This window comes from Pseudorasbora parva, chromosome 4 (assembly GCF_024679245.1).
Source record: "Pseudorasbora parva isolate DD20220531a chromosome 4, ASM2467924v1, whole genome shotgun sequence".
Lineage (NCBI taxonomy): Eukaryota > Metazoa > Chordata > Actinopteri > Cypriniformes > Gobionidae > Pseudorasbora > Pseudorasbora parva.
The window spans coordinates 1,109,841-1,119,884 of record NC_090175.1 but is presented as its reverse complement, the minus strand read 5'-3'; the positions used below and the strand labels follow the sequence as shown (position 1 = coordinate 1,119,884).

At 39.8% G+C, this 10,044-nt stretch overlaps 1 pseudogene; it reads right to left on the bottom strand.

Moving 5' to 3' along the window:
* The window catches only part of LOC137073693 (uncharacterized), a 171,761-nt pseudogene that overhangs the window by 61,942 nt on the left and 99,775 nt on the right, over positions 1 to 10,044 (bottom strand).

Below are 10,044 nucleotides of genomic sequence, written 5' to 3'. Positions count from 1 at the left end.
CTCCACTTCATTCCTCCACTTTGACATTAAGGCGACTTCAACGCTTCAGCACAGCATTCCGGGAAGGCAGCGCTGCATTTGAACCGATTTGAACGCAGAGATGCTTCAGTCGCATCGCAAAGTGGATCTCCACACTCCAAGAAGTGTGTTTTTGACGGAGCCATCCCAGCGATAAAGGTTCGGTCCTGCTTTGGAAGCAGCCGGTGAGTAAAACTGCTTCAGATGTCTGTGCTGTGCTTATCGTCGCGTGAGTAAACATCAGTAAACGACACGATCGCGTGCTTCGTCATTCAAATGCGCAAACGGACTCCATTGCTGTTCTATGTAACTTATAACGTTACACTACTCTGACATGCAAAACCGTTTTGCTTGCTACTAAGGTTTGGTCGCATACAATAGTCCATTAACCAAATCGTGTCAGGTTGACAGGCCTCTAAATACAGTACTTACCACAGACTCGGACGTCCTGCTGTTGCTGTTTCTATTTCAGCCTCCGAATTAGATTCTGGATCTTATCTATTAGCTGAGATAGCTGAGATGGGTTTCTCCACGCTTGAGGACGTCACCGCTTTGCGCATATGTCATTCTTTAGCTCCGCCCACACGATACGCCTCCAGGCGCTCTGTTTTTTCCGGAAAGACTCGGTACAGCCCATATTTCTTTTATAAATATAATAAAACTAAAGACTTTTCGGAGATATGAAGGATGCAATACTACTCTATAGGTACTCAAGATTGACATGAGATTGACTGAAACTGAGTGTTTCACCGCCCCTTTAAGTGAGCGAGGGCAGCATCTCGGTTTCTTCTGGTTCATTGAATAAATAAATCTATAAATTAATCCTTTATCAAAATGATCGTTAGTTTCAGGCACAGCCCTATTACAAATCTCAGCTCTCTGAGTGCATTTAGTGTGTGTTTGACTCCCAGAAAACAGCTCAGCCAATTCACCCACGTTTGTCCTTACCTGGGGTCAGAGGTCACTGCTCCATCACTGGGGTCAGAGGTCACTGCTCCATCACTGGGGTCAGAGGTCACTGCTCCATCACTGAATTTAAGAGGAGTATCAGGCATTGATCTGTCACTCTTCACAGACACACAGCCGGATTCTGGAGATGAAGATCTCTGACTCTTCCTCTTTTCTCTGTTCTCCATAATGAGAAACTGACTTCAGACCTGCACATGGAAACACAAAGAAGGAACACAATTATTAATATCACACACACACACACACACACACACACACACACACACACACACACACACACACACACACACCAGGCAAGAGCACTGCAGAGGCGAGGGCTTTGGGGGTTTGAGCCCCTGCCCTTTCTGAAAATTAATCAAAAGTGCCCCTCTCAACATTCATCATTACTATATTGTGGCCAATAAAACAGAATTTGAATTATAATTAATATAACGACGTGTACAAAACAGTAACAAATGGCGGAAAAGCCGTTTATCTCGTCTCTGTCGGTCTGAAATGTCGTTGTCCTAACGCGTTGCTATGGGTAGCGTGTGTTCTGCTCGACTGCGCGTGGTGCGAGCGGCGGCACTGGTTGTAACTTGAAGAATAATGCTTTATGTGCGGTTCTGTCGATGGAGACACGTGCTGGCTCCTCAGTGATAGGCTACACTACAACAGCGATAATAAAAGAAAACCGTGGGCAAAACGGTCTCTCTTTGTAAACTGTGTTCAGTGCATGCGAGTGCTGCCGTATGACCAGTCATTTTCACCATCATCACCCAGAATATTCGCCAGAAGACGCGAATGAGAACTCTCTGCAGTGAGAAGATCTGTCTCTGCGCTCGTCCAGAAGCACACACACGTCTCACAGCGCGCAAATATTGAGTTCTTCAAGTCTTGCGCTTGAACGGACAAACTCACACAGTAAGTATGTCAGCGTGTCGATCTTGATGAGTATCCAGCAGACATAATCTGAATATGCCTTAAGAGGACTTTATCCAGTGGAGAGAGACGAGCATATCCCTGTATTAGCTCTTAAAGGGGCAGTAGCCTTTACTGCTGTCTGTTTAATGTCAAACAGAAGATAAGGACATCACTCACTGCTCTTGAAGTTTAATAAGGATTAATCTTTAATTTAAACAGTTAAATGTGCAGTTATTTTACATTTGATTCATTTATTCCATTTCTCTACCTAAACACTAATGTTAGACCCTCCTGAAAAACCTGAAAAGCATTGCTTGTGCTGCTGCTTGTATTTCAGTGTTTTGTTCTTATTTTCTTTATTTTTATGTGACAGTAGTTCTTTCTGTCCCTGAGCATGGCAAATACCAAAGCGTACTGAAACCGTGAGCCTGAAACCGCGATACAAACCGAACCGTGATCAATCTGTACCGTTACACCCCTAGCGTAACGTATGTATGGGGGGTCACAACATTAGAACATTTCCAAAGGGTGCCATGACTGAAAAAAGGGAAACACTGATTTAGTGAACGGCTGTGGCTCGACGGCAGGAACAACAATCCAAACCATCACGATTATTAAACCTTTTTCATCATTAACGTTCATCAAAGCTATTATTGTAAATGTAGGCTGTCAAGAAGGAGGAAAGAGGGGCAGTGTCTCTTCAAAACAACTGAGAGACAATACATAATATTACAAAAATAAAATAACGTCTGATAAAAATGGTCTGCCATTGTCTGCGATGTTTGTTTACTGTAATATTTACCAGTAAAGAGTTGGTTATAGCGACTTCATTAACTGAATTCATAAAAACAACTTTTAGCTTTTTGATCTTCAGATACACTAGTCTATATCACCAGATGCGCTGGTCTGGCAACAAGTGCAAGCCACTCCAGAGACACAGATAGCTGCGTGTGCTGAGTTAACACAATCGAGCGGATAAATACGGAACATATCACGGGAAAATACTAAAACGGGAAGACAGCGGGAAAAGAGCTAAAATACGTGAGAAACCCGGGAAAAAGGGAGGGTTGACAGCTTTGAGTCAATGACAGCTAGCGGTGGTCGGACCCTTTTCTTAATGACTGCACCTGAAATTTATGCAATAAACATGTTTTTGACAAATATTTCAATCTGTTTGTGGTCTATATGGTAAATGGACTGCATTTATATAGCGCTTTACATTTTGCCACACATTCCCCCATTCATACACCGACGGCGATGTCAGCCATGTAAGGCTCATCCAGCTCGTCGGGAGCAGCTGGGGTTAGGTGTCTTGCTCATGGACACCTCGACACTTGGTCAGGGGGAACCGGGGATTGAACCACTAACCTTCTGGTTTGTAGACAACCTACATGAACCACTGAGCCACTGCCGCCCCCTATATAGCCTGCAGTTAGCCCATGCGCCCGAAGGCACGGCTTGAAGACCCAGTCAGTGACGTCACGATATGCTAATTTGTTTAAATTCATACCTACGTAATAGGGCTGCACGATTAATCGAAATCGAACCGCAATCGCGATTTGGCCTGTGTGCGATTTAAGAAAGCTCAAAGGCTGCGATTTAAATCAAATAAATAAATGCCCAGTGTGTTAGCGAAGAGCGGCTCTGTGCTAAACGCTGCTCCGTCTGAAAGACTGCGAGTTTGAGTCGCTTATAACGTGCGTTTGAAAAAGCAACACGAGTCAAACATCTTCACAAACTAGTGAAGCGTTCATAAACCTGTTCAACAAAAGACAACGTTTAATAACATGCTTTACCTCACTTCATATCGTCAGTCGAGTGTGTGTGAGCTGATGTGGCTTCTCATCACAGTGAGGCAGATGATGTGTTATTTTATAGTATTCTATGTCAATCAGCACTGCATTATAATACACTTTATTATTATGAAAATACCCTTGACGGCTTGAAGAACTCAAATACACCATAGTTTGCTGCAGTCGTGTTTATTGTCGTCATGTTAAATCAAAGCGTCTCTATCTTCTGTTTACAGCGTTAGCTTCACATCATGATGGATTTCCTGAAAACTAACGTCAATTACTTCTCTGGGGCGACTGTGGCGTTTTCCACTCGAGGGCGCCCTCTGGCTTTCAGTATGAATTAAAAACATTTGGCTAATCAATAATAAAAAAAAAAAAAAAAAAAAAAAACAATATATATATATATATATATATATATATATATATATATATATATATATATATATATATATATATATATATATATATATATATATATATATTACAATAACTCCTTAGGCTTAGACCTTTGTCATAGGCTGTCTGCATATTAATAGGTAACCCAGCAGTTTTTTTTTTTTTTTGTAAAATAAGTTTTCTTTAAAATATTACAAAATAATAATAATAATTAGTATTAGTATTATATTGTTATATTTATTCGGACATACTCTTTTTTATTTGTAATTATGAAAATGTTATTGTAATGGTAATATTTCTTATTTTTACAAATATTTTTAGCAGTAATAAAAATCATAATAATAATTATTAGTCACATTAATATAAAAACATAAAATGTTATATACACACACTTTTCATTTGTAAAAAATAATAATAACAATAAACGCATTTTAAATCGCAATCGAAATTTTACCCAGAATAATCACAATTATATATTTTCCCCAAATCGTGCAGCCCTGCTACGTAATCACCATTACCGAAAATGTACTTTTTTTTGTATTAAAATAGACCTACCGACCCTTTTTTTTTTTTTTTTTTTACTGTTACTGAAAACCAAAATATTTTTAAGGATGGCCTGAAGAAAGGATGACAGACGGAAACTATCCAAGGGTGGTAAAGGCAAAGCGATTATCTGCCGATATCTGGGGATAGCCTTGGTCTATTCATATTACACAACAGAACTGTAACGCTAATGGCATCACAATATGCACATTTGCTTTACTTTTGTATTATTGTCGTCATTATTTTATTCTCTTTGAATTCAAGAGGTTCACAACACAAACAAGTCACTCTAAGTGAAAAAAGAGCAAGAGATGTTTTTATTATTGTTTTATTATAATGCCGTTTCGCGTCGATAGTTCTTTTGGTTTTAGACGAAGGTTGCATTTGACTATTACGTTCTTCTTGTGCTTTTCTCTGCAAACTCAAAGTAATGCGCATAAGTCCATCTCTGGACTGTGAACAGTCTTCTTCTGCCATCTTCACCCATTGAGCCTGGTTTATACTTTCGTTTGGCTCCGCAGTGCGCGCCTCCGCTGACCGCGTGCGCGCGCCTCGTCCGTTTGGGCAGGTGTTTATACTCGACGCGCTCGCCGTTGTGTTATTCTCTGAAACGACAGACTTTAAGCCTTCTTTAGCCGCTTTTCCTCTGGCCAGAGCGAGCACAGAGGCCGAAATCATGCTTCAGCACTCCTGTAAAACCCGCCCTAACACACCTTCACTGGACTTTCGCGGCTTCCGCTCTCCATATAAAGATATACACAGGTAAAACTCCATTAATGTCCGCTAAAGTTTACAGATGGAGTTTATTATGATAGCGACGCGATGCGAAAACACTGAGCAATAATATGACATGATAGATGATAACAGGACTTACCGAGATGTGATAGTTATGTCCAGTTTATTGGAAATGTTTCCTTGTCATGAGAGTCGAGTCTGTACTTTCGGTTTCGGACACAGAGGCGTTTCCTCAGACCGCGCATGCGCAGAGACCTCAGGTGTTAACCATAAATAAGCCCCGCCCATCTCGCTTCTTCCTCTTCCTTTAGGCTTCCTTCATCATACACGAACAGTTTTAAAAGATGGCTGGGAATATCAAAAGAATGGAGGGAATAGTTTTGGATGGAAATATGAGCAATGGGTGAAGGAGTGTGACCTGAAGGATGAAGTTATCTGTCCTAATATACCACTACATGGTGTATCAGTATGGAATATTACAGAACCTGTTGTCGAAATGAGATTATTAGATGCCCGGGAAGAAGAAGATGGGTATAGTAATAGTTTTGAAATCAGTGGTTTTATGAGAGAAACATTTCATTCCTTTGTACAGATTTATACAGATGGATCTAAAGACCCGGAGTCAGAAAGTGGGAATAGGAGTGTATATTCCCAGATTTAAATCCCAAATAAGTTTAAGATTAAGTGATAAATGATCTGTATATTCCACAGAATGAAGTGCTATAATAGGAGGATTGCAGTGGGTTGAACAGGTTAAACCAAATCGGGTTGTAATCTGCTCAGACTCTTCATCCGCTCTTAAAAGTATAAAGTCAACAAGAACGGACAGAGAAGACCTGATGGTGGGAATTTATACATTATTGTACAGAATGAAAGCAGAGGGTATAGTGGTTTATTTCTGTTGGGTACCAGCACATATAGGGATAGTAGGGAATGAAAAGGCAGATCAATTAGCAAAAGAAGCATTGAAGAACAATGTGGTGGATATTAAGGTACCCTGGGAAGAAGTGAGGTAAAATCAGGGATTAATAAGGAAATCATTCAACTGTGGCAACAAAGATGGGAAAATAGTAGAACAGGCAGATGGTCTTATCATATTGAAAAATCAGTAAGGAAAAGGGAAAAGTTTTGTGGAAGACACAGAAAGGAAGAAGTTATGATATCTAGATTAAGGTTTGGCCATACAGGGTTAAACTCAACACTTGCAATAATGGGGAAGCATGAAAATGGTGTGTGTGATGAATGTAATGTATTAGAAACGGTAGAACGTGTGTTTTTTAAGTGGACTAAATATCATGATGATCGTAATAGTCTATTCAGCAATATAAAGACTAGACCAGTACGTGTAGTGGAGCTATTGGGAAAGGATTTGAGAGATAATCAGGTATATACGGCGGTTTTAACCTTCTTAAAGTGTACAGGATTAGAGCAGAGGATATAGATGTAGTAGCCTAATGCTTTCATCCATCTCAGAGAGTGAGGAGCCCACTGTGGAAACTGGAGGAGCTGAACACGCAGCGTCAGTTAAAGCATGGGCTCTGATCCTTTGGGGTGGGTGGGGCAATTAAACGATCATTATACAGATACATCACCCATGCAAGTACATAAGTTATACAGTAGGAGGCGGTAATACTCCAAAGGAGTGAACGGCCATATAACAAGAAGAACAAGAAGAAGAAGAAGTCCACACTACGACGCGAAGACGGCGTTTTCAAAACGATTCGTTTTCAGTGACTTAAAACGCTGTCTCAGTGTGGACGGAAGGCCAAAACGGAGAGAAAAATATACGTTTTCAAATCAACAGGTATTAGTGTGGACACGGCCTTAGTTTCCTGACGGGGTTCATCTGTCAATAATCACACACCACGAGTTCACACAAGGCAAATATTTGGCATTCTGAATATTAAGCTTGGGTTTTCTTTTTCCAAATGGTGCATATGGATGTATTTTGATCACAGATATATAAGAAATGTTTCTAAACCAAATGAAGGGCACTGCACTAGGACATTAATGTGAATAAATACTACTCATTAAAATAATGAGAAGAAATGAAGAAAAGTGTCCCATTAAGTCCCAACTGTGCTCAATGTCAATATGCCATGAATCCTCTTCTAGACAGTATTTGTGCTCGAACACAGCAGTGGCACTGGGACTTTAATCTACTGAAGCATAAATGTTGTAAAAGTGAGCAGGACTTGAGAAAGAGCGGAGGAGTGATGGTAGAAAACAAGCCTCAGGACTGAAGATGGATGATCAGAGACTCTGGGATGAAGGACAGGAGGAGGAATAGAGCTGGAAAAGAGAGAGCATCAAACTGATATGATCTCCTCAAACCCTGATAAAGGAGAGCCAGAGGAACATCTTCACTAATCGCTCACGTCTCTAATGACAATCAGAATTCATCTCCAACATGCCTGGCCCCGCCTTGATGCAGTGATTGACAGGGCAGGGCGGGGCCTTCATTGAGTTTGGCTTCATTCATTGCAGAACAGATCAATAAATGCAACCGCAGGAGTCTTAACTGGGAGTCTAGATGCATTTAGGAAAAATGACATTTCAGTCTCATTTGGCTAGATGTTAAACATATCGAATCCATTTGGGAAATACATTTTCATTTCGCAACTTATAAAGCGTTAAAATATGTGTTCAAACTAGAGTAGGAAACAGCAAATGTGAATGATATCATTGAGTTTGAATGATCATTTTGCTCAGAATATTGCATTTCAGATTGAATATTGCTCGCCATAAACGCATTAAAGAAAAAAGAAACACCGTTTTGCTCTTCTTTTGCCATATCTTAGGCTCACAACGCATTTTGAAGTCACACTGAACCATTATTTTTGTTGTTATTATTATTATTTTTTAAAGTAATTACAGAAACAACAATAATAAATCAGTAATAGTAACAGCAATAAAACAAACATAAGTAGAAATGACTAATAATAGTAGTAATAGTAGAAGTATTTAGATATTGATATATGTATAATATGCAGAAGAACATTTAAATGATCATTTTACTGCAGTTTGAGCTTTGACTTGTTAAACATATCTAATCAATTCTCTACAACATTTTCATTTCGCAACTTATAAAGCGTTAAAATATGTATTTCATTTAAATATTAAAGCTAGTGCGGGAAACAGCAAATGTAAATGATATAATCCCATTTTAATTTGGCATCAACCGTTGCACATATGTATTGTAAAATGTCAATTTAAATACAGAAATACATGATTTTGTGTATTACATTTGAGATTGAATATTTCCACCCATAAGCTTCCACACAGTAGATGATCAATCTCACAGCTATTAATAACTAATATAAATACGGCAGTCAGCGCCGCACAATCCTCTGAGAGACAACGGCAAATAAAAGACTCAAACAAGTCTTCTTTATTTCTGGCAGAACACGGAGAAAGTTTCCCAGATACACCAATAATCAGATTTGGACTGACAGTGTGAACATTATTCAGCTGAAGTCAGTTCAGGGTTGATCCGCTCAGGAACTTTGTAAAGTCCATCAATCATGAATGAGCTCAATTGAAGTATAAGCTATTCTACAGCAGACAATAGTTCCTTTATTAACTCTGAATCAGCTCCATGTTGATTTCATTCAGCTCAATATCAGAGGAAATGTTGCAGAAATCCTCCATTCTGAAGCAAAGTCAGTCCGGCCATAAAGCAGCTGAGCAGAAAACAGTGGTATCATCATCCAGCTCAGTTCAGTCCAAGTTCTGCACTCATCCAGTCGTGTCCGCGCAGTCATATCAATATTACCAAGTGTCTTTTAGAGCCACACTAAGCAGACCAGAGCTGAGCGGGAACCCAAACTCCAGCAGGTGACCGAGAGAAAAAACCCTTGGGAGAAAGCAGGCTCAGTTGTCCTCTGGCCGAATGAGCGAAGATGGTGTGATTATGATTCAGGCTGATTGTGGATGGATATCCCTCGGGTTGAAGATCAGATCCGTCAGGAGAAGTTGTAGTCTGTCCTGCAGCGCTGCGGTTTAGCCAGGATTGGACGGCTGGCTTCTCAGGGACTGTAATGATGCATTGTGTTCCTCGCAGCTCCTGCTTTGACACGTTCATTGCTGGCCGTCGGGTCTGTGCGGACGGACGACTTCTGCTTCTTCTGCTCTTTGCTGAGGATCTGATCTCACATTGTGCTGTGGGCAAGACCATAAAGACTCATCACAACATTTATTCAGGACATCTTATAGGACACAAGTAATACAATTTCAGGATTTAAACACAAAACAGGACTTATTTTGGAGAAGCTTGAGGATATTTCGCTCCTTTGGCCGTATAATCCATTGGGAAAGAATCCTAGTTTGGCAATGCAAACTTTTTACAACATTTATTCTCTTATAACTTAAACTAAACATTCTTTGACAAATTCTGTTGAGCAATAAGTGTAACGCCTCTTCATATTTCATACACACATTTCTAGGGCCTATAAATGATCAATATGACCAGAACATGCCTTCTGTCCTCTGATTGATAGGTCTTACTTTATTATTTAGAGAAGAAATGTTTTAAAAGTTGGATTAAAATGTCGTAACGCACTGCAAACCAGCTTTTCTTATTCAGTGAATCATATCAGACGGATTATGAGAAATACAACATAAACGTAATAAGCTAATGCTTAACCACAACTTTTCAAACATGTAAGTCCCCTCCAAATATTGT